Source organism: Carlito syrichta, unplaced genomic scaffold, assembly GCF_000164805.1.
Source record: "Carlito syrichta isolate Samal-C Ts95f unplaced genomic scaffold, Tarsius_syrichta-2.0.1 Scaffold309285, whole genome shotgun sequence".
Classification (NCBI taxonomy): Eukaryota; Metazoa; Chordata; class Mammalia; order Primates; family Tarsiidae; genus Carlito; species Carlito syrichta.
Window position 1 is genome coordinate 337956 of NW_007253381.1, and position 14203 is coordinate 352158.

Here is a 14203-nt window from a genome sequence, read left to right on the forward strand (position 1 = left end):
GCCGTTCTGCCACAACTACTAGAGTTTTGAATCCTATAAACAATTTGGTTTCCATTTATCGCTCACTATGCAGGGATGAGAATGTTCTTAGTAACTCAGATGCTCATGTTTTCAGAATAGTGAAAGACTTAATAGAGAGGGTTTCCACCTGGGTATTTGAGGCCTAAGAACAAATGCATTCAAAAGCCAAAATATGTGAATGAAGTCATGTGGCTCTCTTGGGTAGAAAGGAGGAGGGACAGTTGCTGGATTGTTTGAGTGTTTTTTGTGGAATGTAATTTTTCATAAAGCATTCCATTTTCAGGAAAGGAACATTTCCATTCACCAACTCAATCAGTATTCTCTCAGTTTCCTCATTCAAGGACAGTAGGAGACTGGGGGAGGGGAGGGGAAGTGCTGGAATCGCTGCAATATTAATGAAAACAATGAATACACTCCTTAAGAAAAGAATCGGAAATAGGAAAAAGGAAGGCAGAATGGATCCATCACAGAGAGCTTGTCTATAAAACTCCCACAGAACATTAAAGAGTAATTAATATTTTCTTTATTTCTTCCCGGTTTCTAAAATGTTTATTTTCCAATGGCATGTTTTCATTGTATTTAATGCCAGAACCTGCCCTGTTCTGTAAGTGCTCCAAATCAAATCAGGGCTAAAGGCTGATCTTGGAAATGTGGACAGGCAGAAGGGCTAGGTGAGGGGTAAATGGCATCAATTTTAAATTCTGCTACTAAATTTTTTAATTGGCAGGAATTTTTTAAAATCAGTTTTCTACAGATGGCAATTCTAGGTTAGTTGGAAATCCCTAGAAAGCACCTAGGAATACTAAAGGAAAGCCTTAGGTCTAAAGACTATATGTGGAAAAATCTATCACTAACAGTACTTTCAAAGCAACAGTCACCACATTGGCTGCTAAGGAGGATGGGCCCTTCAGTTTTAGGGGCATGTTAATTACTGATTTATATCACTTACTTTACATCCCTCTGCCACTTACAGAATTTGAGATAAATTTTTTTTTTGCTCAGATAAAAATAACTGTAACTCTAAGCCATGGAGGGATTCCTAGAAAACACAATGGCAGCAGGCGTCCTTCAGGGAATTGTGAGGATATCAATTTATTTCCCCTTCTGCTGTGCCTTTCAGAAATCAGATTTTTCTCACTGATAAGAGCTCGTATGACTATCATTTGAATCAAATTTCTAGTTTTGGGGCAGCGTATGTATCTGTCAGCAGAATAAGTGCTATCTCTACTGAGGTCAGTCAACTATTTTCTACCTTTGAGGGAGGGAAGGTAGTAGTTTGCTTTTGATGGGAGATTCATGATTTCCCAGATTGATTTTGAGCTTGACCAGAGAAGAGTGCCCAGCAAGCAGATAGCCACCATGAAGATTCTCTTACAGAAGTCCTAGTCAAAACTTCCAAGAGGGTTCCATTCGGCAGCCAGGCTTCTCTTCTATGACAAGGGTGGTTCTTGGAAATTCAACTCATCTCAACAGTCATCATGGGCTGACCTCAGATTCTAAATGTAGGCAAGATTGTACATTTTATTATCAAAATGTTAATACATGACAGCTATCATTTTTAAAAGCAACTATCCTTTGGGCTCTTATTGATGCTTATTATTGTTTTATTTGTGTAGTGGCTTTCTCCTTCTGGTTTTTGGGTGTGATATTTCAACTTTCAAAGTTAGGAAAAGAGCCAGACTCGGTGGCTCAGCCTGTAATCCCGCGCCTTTGGGAGGCTGAGGTGAGTGGCTTGCCTGAGCCCGCGGGTTCGAGACCCGCCTGGGTAGGCGAGACCTCATCTCTATGATAAACCAAAAAAAAATAGCCAGTCGTGGTAGTGCGCGCCTGTAGTTCCTGCTACTCTGAAGGCTGAGGCGAAAGGATCGCCGGAGCCCAGCAGGTCGAGGCTGTGGTGGCCGGGAGCGGCCACTGCACTCCAGTTTGGGCGACAGAGCGAGACTCCAACTCAAAAACAAAAACAAAAAAACAAAACAAAACAAAAAAACAAAGTTAGGAAAAGAATCATCACTCCAGTTTCCCTGCAAGCAACTCGTTCACGCACTTCTCACCTTTAAACCATGACATTATGACCAGCTTATGATATGAATGAATGTTTATTTCTAGTTCAAAGGTTGTTTCCTTTGCATCATCTCTTTATGTTACAGATGTGTAGCCATTTCCTGTTGTACTCACCCTCCCCTGCGCCCACCCCCCCACACCCCGCACTCCTGCTCAAAAAGTACTGTCTGCTTTTTGAAAATCTATTCTCTAGGCATTTTCCATGACTACTGTCATCCAAACAAAAACAACACCTTATATTGAATGTTGAGTGTGTGTTATGTGCCAGGCACTGTGCTGTGCATTTTACAGATGTAATCATATTTACCCTTCCCAACAAACATAATATTATCATCACATCAGCCTTTTACAGTGGAAATGAAAGCAGAGAAGAAACTGGCTCAAAGTCACACTGTTAATAAATGGCAAAAAAAAAGATTCAAATCCAAGTGTGTTGTCTGCCAAAAAAGCATGACCTCAGCCTTGCCTGCAGTGTAGTCCACTACATTCCCTCCACATTTATAAACATCACACCATAAAAACTCACGGATTTGCCCTTGTTACAGCAAAGACCTAAACTTCTCTCCTGCTGCTTCTGGTTCCCCTGAAATGTCTGTACTATATAATGGCTATATTGACTTGGACTATTTCAGAGTTTAACCAAGCAAAAAACAATTCTCTTACTTTTTTTTTTTTTTTTTTTGCTGTTGTTTATAATTCCTGGCAGAGTGCCACTCCCATGACCTTGCCCAACTGAATGGTCATATTGAAAGCCAATCTTTACTTGATGTGGCTGGCATTCTGATCAATAAAGTGGCTACCAATGCTCTAAGTGGAGTATACATTTTCAGTGAATTTGAAGATATTATTTACTTTGTTTCATGGCGTGACTTATACTAAAACTACATTAACAGAGTATATTCTTTTTTTTTTTTTATGATTTAGAAGATGATGAGGTAGGGTCTCTGTTACATCCAGGGTCTGGGGTGGAAAGGAGGAAGTTAGCATCAAACTTTCCAAATTTCCAGGCTACATGTTATATTTTACCAAACACATTCACATTCAAGAATTCATATTATTTTCCCAGCAATTTTACAAATTAAGAAGAGTAGGTTTACTAGTCACAATTTTCATTCAAAATAACACAGCCCCAAAGAAGTTAAGTTATTAATTAGTAAGAGTCTAAATCCCAAGTCTTCTGACTCTAAGGGCAGAATCCTCAACAAGTTATATTGTACCAAACAGGACAGAAACATGAGTTAATAGGCACACTGTATTTTCCTGATAGAAAGTTGAATTTTAAAACCACTATTAGGAAACTCTTAAAAAAGCAAGAATGTTCTGTGGCCAGTGATTAGAATGCAGAACAAACGAGGCCAGGGTCAAAAGCTCAATCCCCATAAATGCTGGCTGTCTTCTTAGCTCTGTTTCTTGGCAAGTTGATTCTACCTAATTCAGACTCACTCCAGTTACAACCAGGTGTCTCACAGATGTGTGTTCTTGGCCACGGGAGGGGATTGGGTGAGAGTGTGGGAATGAACAGTCTCCAATCCATCACCAAGACTGGGAAAACAACTCACAGTGAATGTTCCATTAATGGGGCATGAGACATATCACCTATGTACACGGAAGACTGCATACACACACACATTCATGCAAGAAGTGAAGGGTCTCATTTGGTAAGAACATGATATGGAAAAACAAAGGCTGACAAAAGAGATAAAATAAAGACTAGTTGTTTGCAAAAAGATTCACTGTTTATTCATCCAACAAACACTTGTTATAGATGGCCTATGATGTGTCAGGCACAGTTTAAGGTGCCAGAGTGAATAAAACATAAAAATGTCTGTCCTCATGGCATCATGTTCTAGTGAAAGACAGAAAATCAACAAGGACAACACACAGTTTGTCAGACTGTGAAAAGTGCTAAGAAAAAAATGAGGCCTGCCAAAGGGTGGGGAGCGTGTATGTTGCGGAGGGGCGGTGAAGTAAAAAAGGGGATCAGAAAAGACTTTGCTAAGAAAGTGGCATTGGAACAGAGACCCAAAGAATACGTGGAGCACATGTCACTATCAGGGGGAAAATTGTCCCAAGCCATAAAAAAGCAAGTGCAGAGCCCCTGCAAAAGACCCCAGGTATATGCCATACCTGGCATAGTCAAGGAAGCCCAAGGAGAGGAGGTCAGAAAGATGGCAGCCTGAGTGCAGATCATGTGGGGTGCAGAGGCCATAGGAAGGACTTTAGCTTTTACTGGAATAAGATGGAAAACATCTGAATGTAAGTTATCTGATCTGGCTTAGGTTTTATGTTTTTGTTTTTGTTTTTTAAATCACTGCTGTGTTTTGGCTGCTGTGTTGAGAACAGACCATAGGAGGCCAAGAGAAGAAACAGGGAGACTAATTGGGAAGCTGGCATAAAAACCCAGGAAGAAAGGACAGTGGCTTGGCCAATGTGAGGGCCACAGAAGTGGAAGACTGGGGGATGCTCACATGCATTCCAAAGGTGGAGAGCAACAGCCTTGAGGTCACAATGAATATGGGTGTGAGAGAGAGAAGAGTTTAGGAGAACTACAATGGGGGGGCAGCAACTCAAAGAATGAGAAGATTATGAGAAAAGCAGATTTGGGGGAGGAAGATCCAGAATTAGACTTTTTGAACATAAGTTTAAGATATCTATGAGGGTTCAAGAGGAACTAACTACCCAGTAAGCACTGGATATTTATGAGGTCCAGGAGAGAGGTCTGGGCTGAAGAGGCTATTTGGGAATCATCAGTGTGTTATAGTTTTATATGACACTCTCCATTAGTATAATTGGAATTATTATAATAAAAAAGTTTTGCAAGAGCTCATCTGTTTCAAAAGGCAAGATACCCTTGTGTATAGACTCTATATAATAGTCCAATGTAGAGAAGTAGTCCTGAGCTCCACCCCTTGAGGTTTGTGTGGTATGACATCTTATTTGCCCATTGCAAAGGGATTAAATGCCTCCCTCCTTTCCCTACCTTACCATATCCCCAAGAGGCAACCATGTGGTTGCCAGCATAGAATAGCTTAGTTGCTCTTGCAACACATTTTAAGGCAGACGAGAAAAGCCTTCACTCTGAAATAGAAATATCTCAGAGACAACTTGGCTCCAAGGCACCCCCAAGAGAGTGGGGGGCGCTGACTGATATGGTGGGCTCAGCAGAATGCTTCAAGAATTCACCTCCTGGCATGCACAAATGTGGCTGCTACAACACAGAGTGCCCACGTAAATATGTCAAGGAGCATCCACGCTGGGAGAAGGACAGTAAATTGCCTAAACCTAAAGAAGGGTGTGGGGAGAGGACAGTGCAGAGACAGACTCTACATTGTGCAAATGGCAGATACGTAATTAGAGCATCTGCAATTAGTTTGGCTTGTTCTGTGATTCCTTCCTGCAAACAAATAAGATGAGGAGACTATATTAGCTCTTGGCAATCTAGTTCTAAAAAAACTTCTTGTCCCATCATCACTCTTTTGTACTTTTCTGAAAAGAACTGAACCACAATGTATTGACTTACCTCCTGGTTCAAAACAGTGTTTTTCCTTCCATTTCATATAAAACTGCAATCACCCTTTTACTTTTAAAGCATGAGCACTTATTTTGAATGTAATACAAGTTCTTAATTTAGATGCCTTATTTTTACTCAATGAAGGCAATTTTTAATGTTGGAAAAAAACATTTACTAGACTTTAAAAGAACTTGAGGGGTGTGTGTTTTGTGTAAATAAAAAATTGAACTTGTTGCCATTTTATAATAATCACTTACTTGAAAGACTTTTTTTGTTCACCCTAAGGAGAAATAAACTGTCCACTGTAAATGGAGAAATGTGAAATATGTGCAACTCATATAGTCCTTCATTCACTCATTCATTACTTGAATGTTCTATATGGTTCTTATCTATTTTTAACCTATTTAAAGGTGAGGTGTTACCCAATTCTGCAGAAGGCTCCTGAGATATGATTTTGGGTATCTGCTTATCAATTACACAGGTGGGCTATATGCATTATTAAGAATGTGGCACATCTGTAAAGACATGTGGGGAAGATTGTCACTACAAAGTACTGTAGATAAACAAAGTAGAACGCTTGTTTACATCAAGTTCAAAAAATATCCATAGCACAAAAGGGAGGTCTGAAGTCTAATGTTCACTCTTTTCTGCTTTAGACTGGTTTGCAAAGTGCCTCATTCAAGAATGTCCTAAAACCAAAATAATGATAGGGAGTAGGGGTTACTCAAGATTCTAATAAAAGTTACCATATAAACAAACATGGGTAAACCAAATTCAAATAGTGCAATTATTTTTTAATAGATAGTTTAGGTTAATAGGTGGAGACACGGTTCTGCCACTGTATTTAAGGTTAGGTTAATAATTAACTTTGGTGCCTGAGTAGTTTAATCAAAGCTTACTGTAAATCATAAAACTGCTCCATGCAGACTAAACACAGCATTAAAAAACCATACAAAATGCTTGCAATCTTGACCTCTGGTAGCCATTTAGGTAAGGTGTAAAAAGTATAGAGCATTTTCCCTCAGAATTGAGCAAAAGCATCTTTACTTTTGGGGGGAAATCTAATTAGAGGATTAATGTATCCGGAACCACCAATCTTCGCCTGTCATCACAGTGGCAGACTGCGGACTTGATGCCCAAGATGTGTGTCAGCCAGGGGGAGGAAGACTGACAATTACTAGGGTTCAAGGGAAACATGGCAAAGGCACTCGTCCTTCCCTATTCAGAAAAGACTTAAAAACCAGCGCTGGGGGGCATTAAATAGCTTTTCTGAGACCTGCTGGCAAAGCACTGCAACTGGATTAAGCAGCTTTCCAGATATGAGGCAAAAAAAGTTGTGCGTACAAGTGTGAAGAGTGTGTGCTCTGTGAGAGAGAGAGAGTGTGTGTGTGTCTGTGTGCGCCTGTTTTAAACATTTCACGGATTGCACTCAGTAGCAACTCGATTTCTATTGGGCGTTAAAAAAAAAAAGAAGCAATCGCCTGTGTGTGTGCGCCTGGCCACTGCTCTCCAAAGCAGTCACCTTTCTCCCAAAGACCAACGCAGAATGGCCGGCAGGGCTGTCCACTGAGATAAAGGCAAGTGACCACGCCTGGCAGCACTTGCCCTGGCTGTGAAGACAGCACCCTCCAGTCTCCGGTCCTCCCCCGTTCCACGCACGCCTGGCTCTGCTTCGCTCCTCCCTGGATATCAGCCAGCTTGAACATCGCGCGCAGGGCGAAGGAGACCTATGATGCTGCACCAGGAGCTGGTTACTTGCAAGCCAGCGAGCCCAGGCCAGTGTCCACACGCACCTTCGCAACAGCATTTGTCCACAGCGGCCGCGCCTGCATCCCGAGTCCAGCCCCTACACCCCTCAATCCATCCCTTCCCCCCAACTGGTCCAGCAAGTGCCTCGGACCAGGCAGCGCCACTGTCCAATGGGCCGGCACCTTGCTCTAGCTGCATCACGGGCTGTCCACATGGTTGCCTCCCGGTCCGGTTTCCAGCAAACTGCACATGCCGAGTTCCAGTCCTGTCGTGTCTGCCTCCCCTGGCTTTTAGGGAAACTTTCCTGAAGCGCCTGGTCCAGTGACCCCGCGCTGTAAATGGGGAGAGCAGGCACTGGGTGGAGGGGCGGCGAGGGAGCGGGAAAGACGGCGGAATCGTTTCCTTTCCCGTTGCCGGCAAGTCCGGGACCGCTCCCTGGCTCCCCCTCTGCCGCTCGGGTAGTGCGAAGAGGGAGGGACCTCAGGATCCTGCTTTGGACCGTCTCCCACAGTGAAGAGCTGAGAAGCCCACAAACAATCGGGGAAAGAGACACTTCCTGCCCCAGCAGGGTCAGGCGGTGTGGGTGGGCACTGCCCGGCTGGCTCCAGAGCGCCCCGCTCTAGGACGCAGCGAGGGGTCGGGACAGAGTCCTAGTCTGGTGGCAAGCCCAGGGCCATCGCTTACCAGGTCTCTCCACCCTTCCCCCTCCGGGGACACCACCTTTCCAGAGAGGGACGGCGCAGATCTGGGACGAAGGCGTAGCGTGCGCCAGCCCCCGAGTGGAGGGCTCTGTGATTGAGAGGGACGCAGCCGTTACTACCCTGTCCTCGCTGTTCGGGTTGGGAGATGCGGCAGGGGACAGGACTCGGGGCGGTGGAGCCGCGCCACACCGAGAGGCCTCTCCTGGGCACTTATTCGAGCAAACAAAGCCCGGAACCTCTCGTGCCAGCGACCACTGGAGCCAGGATCTCACCAAGAAGCAGGGCGCGCGGGTGCCCAGGGCCATTACAAGTTTCCCGCACTCCACGGAGCCCAGCCCAGACCCCATGCTGACAACAAAAGACTCTCTTGGCGGAAGACACGGTCTCCGCGGAACCCCTTCTCCCACCCCAGAATCCAAACCTGGCGCTGGACGAAACAGCGCTGTCTACCCAACCCCCTCCGGCCCTCGAGGGCAGAGCCCCTTCCCCTGCTTCCGACACAGAGACCGGGCGCTTCTGAGAATCCCACCCTCTTGGATCCGCTCTGCTCCCTGCTGCCTCGAGAGTGAGGACGCGACTGGGGTCTCGCGCACACACCCCCAGGGTCGGGCAACCATCCGCGCCGTCGCGGCCCGGGGCGGCGCCGGGCGTGTGCGCGACGCGGGTGGGAAAGCTCTCGACACCGAGCCCGGCGGCCTCTGGAGCGTAAGGAAGAGAGGAGCAGCGGCAGGGCTCACAGCTGCTCCCCCAGGACCGGACAGCGATCGGGAGACAGAAACATGAGACAAAATACAACGCAGGCACCACAAAGCCAACAGCACGCGCTAGCCGCGGCCCCGGGACCCCCAGGCTGGAGCCCGGCTGCCCCGGAGGTGGGGCGCGCCGGGGCGCCCGGGCCGTACCTTTTCGGTGCATCGACGGACAGGCGGCCGGGGCTCGGAGCGGACGGGTTCAGCGTGTATCCCATTTAGTAATCCATTATCGAGGGGATCTCTCCGGGCCGCGAGCTGCGCTCTCTCCTTCGCAAGCCTTTGTCATTCCTACATGTGTGCTTGTCTCTTTAGGGGAAACAGTCGCGGCGACTACTTTCTGGGATGCAAGCGCGCTGTGTTCATCTCCAGTGACGGACGGAGAGGGGGAGAGGAAAAAATAAAGAAGCCCAAAAAGAAAAAAAAAAAAGAAGAAGAAAAGGAAGAAAACCAACGAGGAAGAGGGCAACTGTTCAAGAAACTCTTCTCCAAATGCAAATTCCACTCGGATTCCACTCCGGTGAGTCCCCTCGGTGGTGTCTGCGCCGACTAACAAGTCATTTCAGGGCGGGGGGCGGGGTGGGGGCTGGGGCAGGGGTGCGCAGCTCTGACCCGGCTCTGCGGCCCGGAGCGCGGTGCCGCGGGCGTGGGGATGTGGCCGCTGCCGCGCGCTCCTAGACGGGCATCGCGGGCGCTGGGCACCGCGGAGGAGCGCCGCTGCTGCGTCCCGAGCGCCTGGGCAGCCGAGTGCGCGGGGAGCGGAGTTGGCTGCAGCCTCACCCCGTGCCGCTCACTACTCCTCTGTCACCGGAGAGGCCGCCGCTCCCGGGCGGAGCCAAGTCCCGGACTGGATTGCGCAAAGCCGACTCGCCTCCTGCAACCCCGCCTCCTTTGGCTGGCGTCTGCTCCGACCCGAAGGAGAACCGTGGAGGGTGTGTGAGTGCGAGAGGGAGAGAGGCGGAGAGGAGAACCTACGCGGTGTGGCCGCGGGTGGAGCCTCAGACCGACTGGCCCACGCCGCTTTCTGCCACCACGATCCTCCGCCCCGAGGGGCGACTCGGGCAGGAGCCCAGCCCTTATCTCCGCCACCCCCACATCTGCTCTAGCTGGGGGGGGGGGGGGGAAATCCCGGACTGCATTGCTGAGTCCTGCCAAATCAGAAAAATAAATAAAAATAGACGTAGTGCATGAGAGAGTTACAAGAAAGGTTTTGTTCATCGATTTTCTTAAATGGAAAAGTTTTAAGGCATGAGGCGAGCCTTTCTAATTCTGATTACTGTTATCAAGAGATAGATTCCAGAAGCGATGGACGCTCTGCGTACCCAGATGAATTGGATAGAAGCCGGTGCGGTTAAAAATACACTGGGAAGAACACAGCTCTCAGTTACGCACGTACACGCGTTAAGAAAGCATGTTAAGTAAGCAAATAAACTACGGTGCGGAGAATGGTGTTGTGAATGACGAGAGTATGTTTTGAAACTTCCTGGTTTTAAAGTCCACTATGTGCGAACTGACCTTAGAAATAAGTAAAGTTCAGAAATAAGACGCACACAAGTCCAGCGAGAACACAGTAGCTTCATGGAAGAAAATCGCGAAGACTTCCGAGGCGCTATTGTGACAACCACACGAAGAATGGCAGGCACAGCTTCCTGCACAACTTGAACTTTCGATCGCCAAGAAGCCTTGCAGTTCCAGGCTTGTGCCACCTCGTCAGTCGACACCGTGCCCCGGTTCCCCGGCCGCCGCGCGCGCCCAGCTGCGCCCCCAAGCAAGTGCGCGCCGCGGCCGCCGCTCCCCAAGTGAGCTTCGCAGATGGTGCGGACTGTAGTCGCAGCCTTTAAAGAAAGCAACATCAGGCGGCTCAGGAGTTTTCGGAGAGAGATTTGTTAGTCATGGGGTCGGCCGAGAAAAGCAAGTGGAGAGATCGGGGTTTCAGTCCCACTCAGGCCAAAGTGCCCTCATATTAGAAACTGTACCTGTTCCCTAATTGGGGCTAGGGCCCCAAATAAGTCCACGTTCCTTTTTTGTCGTTTCTGCGTGTACAGACATCTCAAGAGGGCTCACGAAGAATAAATGCACAAGCGACAACACCCTCTCCCCGCCCCCCCACCCCCTTTTTCCCAAACCACCTGGAAAAGGCGGGGAGAAAAGCAGGGGCAAAGTCAGTTCCTCTGCTGTTCTCCAGAAGGGCCAGCAGGGGCCGCTATCTCCACCTTTCCCAGGCAGAGGCCGCTACAGACCTGGGGTAGCAGGGGGCGCGGCCTAGGTGCGCGCGCAGCCCCCGCGGTTCCGGGAGCCGACTTGGGGAGGGGGCTGCCGGGTGTCGGGCGCAGGCGTGATTGCGCGGCTCGAGTGGGGGCCGGCTCTCGGACTTCCCCTTAGGGTCCCGGGGGTCTCGGGGAAGAGGATCGGACGGCCAGGACGGCTCCATTCCCAGCTGCGCTATTTAACACCCAGATTTCGGCTGGTGACCGCAGGGTTTCCTAGCTTGTCCGTGCGCCCCTGGCGCCGTCCTGCGGCCCCTAGGGGCTCTCTGTCCCGCACTGCGCCCCGCCTGGGTCGCCTAGGCTCCTTCGTCGCTCTCTGCCGCTGATTTACATGCTAATTGTGTCTGAGAAAAGTTCTTTAATTGGCAGAATTAGGCAGAGCAAACGAATTGTGTCACGGGCTGAACCAAATTAATTCCGGGTTTAGCTCCTTCCCTTGGAGAAACAAACAATTAAGTTGTCTTGTTTGCTTTATGGATATATTGGAAATGCCCACATCGAGTTTCAGGATATTGTTTAAAGGGAAATTATTTCCAATATTAATATTTGCATGTTTAATTTGTAGTCATGTTGAGCCAAGAAGCGAGAAATTAAATTTACCTAATTTAAAATTATAGAATACAAGAAGAAGAGAATCTGAGTTTACTATTGCACGGTGAAGGAATACCACCCAGAATCTTCCTGGCAATTGCTAGATTCTAAAGTCTCACCATCCAATTAGACACCCGTTGTCTTGACCACGTGGCATTACATTTCCACCTGCCAGAAGAGAGGTGCTCCGGGAGCCGGAAGAAAAGCCAGCTATTGTGAGGCTCCGGAAACCCTCCAGAGAGCACCTGTGGGGAGGCCAGGCAATGAAACCTCATGATGTCATTTCCCCACGTGTGCGCCTCTCAGACTCACTCCCAGAAGCCTGCCTTGACTTTTCAGTAAAACCACTGCCCCTCAGAGCCTTTGAAGTTTGCAATTTAACTCCCATTGGCTTTCTTTACCTGAAGGGACAGGATAAAGAACCAGAGTGTTAGATCCAGAGGGAAACTTAACCCGTTTTGTCGCTAAAGTGACATAAAATGATATGATTAAGGACCCGGTCTCTGGAGGCGGTGTGCAGCTATGTCACTTACTAGCTGATGATCCTGGGCAAGTCACTTCTCTCTCTGAAGTCTCAGTGGACTCACCTGTCAATGGGGATTTATGTTCGACTCGCTTCCCAGACAGCCCGTGGATTAAATTAGATGGTATTTGTAAATCCTGAACCCAGGGCACACACTGCTCTGTAAAGGGTAACTGGCATCATTGTCATCTTTGTCATGTCCCAGGTCAATCTTACCATCACACTTTACAGGGGTCAGTTGGAAGCACAGAGGGAAGCAGCAGCTTGACTTGTGTCAATGATTGGGTCAGCACTGGGAGCTTATAACAAGTCCCTCTCCCCTTCAATAAATGCTTACATGACAACACCTGCTTTCCTCAAATCACCTAGAAAAGGTATGACGGAAGAATAAAATAGAACAAAAAGATAAACTCACCCAGAATTCAGAATTTTGATCAAACTCCTTTTTTCTTGGACAAAAGTACTAGTGAACTGGAGGGAAGAAGGGACTACGGGTGCTGATAGTTCCTTGTGGGTATAAATTCTGAGGGGAAAATTCCAGGAGCACTGTTTGTACATTTCACTCATAGTCAAGAAATCTATCGGTATCCTCAGCGCTTTCTCTAAAGTTCCCTCTACCTTTTGCCTTAAATCGGTGGTTTTTAAAACCACCAGCACATTAGAATCACCAGGTTCAATGACAAAACTCCCAGGTTCTAGAGATTCTGATTCACAAGGCATAGATGGGACCCTGGCATGGATTTTTTTTAAAGCTCCCCAGGTGATTCTAATGTGCAGCCAGGGATGAGAACCACTATCCAATGAATCCTGGCTACATTTTAGAACCCTTTTCTGTTGGGGGCTGTTTCCTCTCCTTCTTGCTCCTTTATCGCAGTGTTGGGAAGTGAGGCCCGTGTCCTCTTTGCTCCTCAGATTGTTTTCAGCCCATTTCTCCCCCACTTGAGAAACCCTAGTTGATCTTTGGTGGCTGTGTTCTACGAAGACATTGGTGCTCCCATCCACAGACCTCATTTTGCCCCATTCTTGGGGCCAGGCTTACTGTCCTCCTATCTGTCCCACATCCTGTCATCATACATGTGCATGGTGTTAACATCCACCTTAGGTGTTAATATCCACCTAAGCTAGCCCTCTGGTTTCCACAGTTTCTCGTCTTTTTTGTCTATCTTGTCTTTTTCTACTCACCTTTGCCACTCACTCCAGGGCTTCATGCCGGGCCTGATATTCAGAAAAGCCTCCATCTTCTGAATCACAAATTCTGACATCCCACTCTCCAATGACAACTTCCTTGCATTTCCACCTTCCTTGCTAACGCACCTGCATCCCCGTGGGTCTTGCCTCTCTCTCTTAATCTATCCGCTGCCTCCTTTCATTTCTCTCTCTCTCTCATGCAAAGCTTCATAATATGCGTTTTTCTCCCTTGCAAATGCCTCCGATTCCTTTGCTCATACTTTGGTCAGCACCCATCTGACTAAAAGCTAGTTCTGAATTGCATAAACATCAGCTTTCCCTGCTACTGCACCGGGGAGCTGAATTCTGCTGGAAAATTATTTATCCTCATCCCTGCCACACCATTGCCATCCCTTTATCTTAGTAAGCCTCTAACTTTCTTCCCTTAATCAGAGGTCTCACCCTTGGTGCCTCCCACTTCCCTGAAAATGCAGTCTGTCAGATGAGAACATTTTTGCTTCTGTACTCATCACTTCCTAAGTGTCTCTCTTATGAGGAAGGCAGTGTCCCTCATCCAGTATGAGGCCAGGCCCTCCCCATGTTCCCAGTGGTTCACACATTTTCAGAAATTCTGTCCTTTTGTCTCCAGCCCCTCTCCTGCATCTCCCGCCAGCATGCAAACAAGCTTCCCTGTTTAATGTCTTAGAAACAGCCTTAGCCGGGTTCGGTGGCTCAGCCTGTAATCCCGCACTTTGGGAGGCTGAGGTGAGTGGATTGCCTGAGTCCGTGGGTTCGAGACCCGCCTGGTCAACTTGGCGAGACCTCGTCTCTACATAAATCAAAAAATTAGCCAGGCGTGGTAG

At 47.7% G+C, this 14203-nt stretch overlaps 1 protein-coding gene across 2 annotated transcripts in view; it reads right to left on the reverse strand.

Moving 5' to 3' along the window:
* SEMA6A (semaphorin 6A) overlaps positions 1 to 9696 on the reverse strand; it is a 131717-nt gene extending 122021 nt beyond the window's left edge. The window contains exon 1 of one of the 2 annotated variants that reach the window (XM_008067088.2): positions 8946 to 9696. The gene's annotated coding sequence lies outside the window, so the exon portion shown is untranslated. The remainder of the gene's footprint in view (positions 1 to 8945) is intronic. The other variant, XM_021717097.1, reaches the window with a different exon arrangement.
* Positions 9697 to 14203: the final 4507 nt, after the last annotated feature.